A 2,848-nucleotide genomic window follows, 5' to 3' on the forward strand; every position below is an offset into this window, starting at 1 on the left:
AATGGAAATTTGGTTAAAATTCTTTAGATAGAATCATATTTTGAACAAAACTTTTTTATAATTGAAAAGTTAAGCTTGGTTTATAAATGAGGTTATATTGGATTTTCTGTCTTTATGTCTTCTTTTCTGTTTTAGTTATACTGTTGTTGTTAAGTTGCTCAGTTGTGCCCAACTCTTTGCGACCCCATGGACTGCAACAAGCCAGGCTTCCCTGTCCTTCACTGTCTCCTGGAGTTCACTCAAATTCCTGTCCATTGAGTCAGTGATGCCACCCAACCATCACATCCTCTGTCGGCCCCCTCTCCTCCTGCCCTCAGTCTTTCTCAGCATTAGGGTCTTTTCCAGTGAGTCAGCTCTTTGAGATGAGTTATATTGAGAAAGACCTTTATTTGTCTTGGGGACATGAATGAGTCTCTTAGTACTGGTGAATCAAACGATCTACTTACAAAATTCTGACTCCAATAAAAGTTATTCTGAGTAGGGAAGGATATTAGAAACCACACCTTTAAAGCTTTTACTATGGAAAAATGCAAATATACACAAAACTAGAGAGAATAGTATAATAAGCCCCATGTGCCTATCACTTTACATCAATAATTTGCCCATTTTTTGATCTATTCCTTTTATTTTTCTCCTGGAGCATTTTAAAGAAAATCCTAGATCGCCTATCAGTTCATTTATAAATACTTTATTTTGCATCTCAAACAGGTAAGCCCTTAAAATTTTACCAGAATAAAATTGTTACACATATTGATATTAATTATATATATATATGGCTATGCCACTTGGCTTGTGGGATCTTAGTTCCCTGATCAGGGATTGAACCTGGTCCTAGCAGTTTAAGTGCCAAGTCCTAACCACTGGACCACCAGGGAAGTCCCTAACGATAATTTTTTTAAAACAATGAATATGAAACCATGATCAAACATATTCTGTATCAGGGACTTTTTCTAACCTTTTCATTTCTGCATCTTGATCAACACAAGATGCATACATTTGCACTGAGTTGACATGTAGAGACCCTTCAGTTTCTGCAACTTGAGGCATGAAGAAAATAATTCATTTACTCAAACATCACCAGGCTTTTTGCTTTATCTATTCATTCTGCAAATATTTATTCAGCATCTAGTATATACTGTTCAAGGTACTTGGGAGTTATCTATAAGCAAAAATGACAAAGACCTCTGTCCTTATGGAGTTTCTATTCCTGTTGGAGGAATGTAATATAAATATTAAAAGAAATCAAGTGCAAAGTATATTTGAGGATGATAAATCACAGGGAGCAAAGAAAATTATAGCTGGCCTGTAAGTGCTTTGGTGATGGTAGGAAGAAGGGCTGCCTGAAATTTTGAGAAGGGCTGTCTGCCCACTCAGAAGGAGACATGCAAGAAAAGATTTAAGGTGAAGGAAGTAATTTGGGGTGATCTGGGAGAAGGGGAAGCAGGCAATGTCAATGCCTCAATGAGTAAAACAGAAGACATTGGAAAGTTAGCTACAGAGCAATGACACCTTTTGGTTTTTGCTTTAAGAGGAACATTCTAGTTAATACATGGAGACTAGACAGTTTAAGGCATGAACAAGGAGCACAGAACTTCAGACAACTTGGGAGGCCAGTACATTAGTTGAGACAAGAAATAACGTTAACAATGAAGATTAGTAATGGAGATTCAAAGTGGTCTAGTTCTGGGTATATTTTAAAGTTGAGGCTGACTGACTAGAGGTGGGGTATAAAAAGAGGAGAAAAGTCAAGATTACACCAAAGTATTTGGCCTGAGCAAGAACAGGAAAAAGCTACTATCTATTAAGAATTACAAGTCACCGATTTTGGGCTACAGAAGATCAGGAGATCAGGTTTGGAGATGTAGAGATGTTCACTGACTATTAGTCAGAGATGCTGAGTAGGAAGTTAGATATCCAAATCTGAGTCTGGAATTGAGCAAAAATATCAATTTTGGGGGTCATCAGCATATAGCTATTTTATTTAAGGTCATGGAAATTTTCTGAGAATACAAGAATGTCAGCATAAAGAAGAGCAGAGAGACTTGAGGCATGAAAGATTAAGCCCACAGCTTGCCAACATATAGAGATCAGAGAAACCAGAAAGGTAACAGCAATGTCCATCACTATTGTAATGATTTATTTCTTCTCAAGTTTCATATTGAAGCTCTCAATTGTTGCATATTGAGATCAAGTCTCAGATAGATTAGCAATTCCATCTCCACTGTGCATCCTCCCTACCTCTGAATCATTTTACTCCCCACTTCAGCATCATATAGGCTTTACTCTTTTTGGTTATATGGTTTTTCTTACCACCTCGGCCACTTTTCAGATGCTTTTGTATCAAACATAGTGGCTTTCTGATCTCTCTAGTCACCATGGTGATAGAGACTTTAAAAGCCATTCTTATTGATGCTTCCTGAGGACAGGACCAGCATATGTTTTGTTACAGCCCTGTTGTCAGCAAAATCATTAATAGGACAAAAAAATATCCCAGAATGCCTGATGAAGTTTATGGTTATCATTTTAAGAAGACTCATGGTCAAGCATAAGCAATAGCACAGAAAACAGGATGCCATAAATTCTTTAGAACAGAGAAAGGTTTATATTAACAGCATTGAACAAATACTTTGGGAAGAGAGGCTCACTCTAAACAAATGATTTATGGGTTGTTTTGCTCAATTTTTTTCTTTACCTCAGCCTTGTCCCCATGTGTATTCTAAAAACAGCTACTAAAATCAGTTACAAACACACACACACACACACACACACACACACACACGCACGCATGAGAATAATGTGACAGAATATTTCCTTCAGGATTCGTGCGTCCATGTGTGCATATTTGGCA

General features: G+C 37.3%; 1 non-coding gene across 1 annotated transcript; it reads right to left on the bottom strand.

Moving 5' to 3' along the window:
- Positions 1–804: 804 nt before the first annotated feature.
- On the bottom strand, positions 805–875 carry TRNAL-UAA (transfer RNA leucine (anticodon UAA)). Its single transcript has one exon. It is a non-coding gene; the product is annotated as a tRNA-Leu (tRNA).
- Between the last annotated feature and the right edge of the window lie 1,973 nt (positions 876–2,848).

Source organism: Dama dama, chromosome X, assembly GCF_033118175.1.
Source record: "Dama dama isolate Ldn47 chromosome X, ASM3311817v1, whole genome shotgun sequence".
Classification (NCBI taxonomy): Eukaryota; Metazoa; Chordata; class Mammalia; order Artiodactyla; family Cervidae; genus Dama; species Dama dama.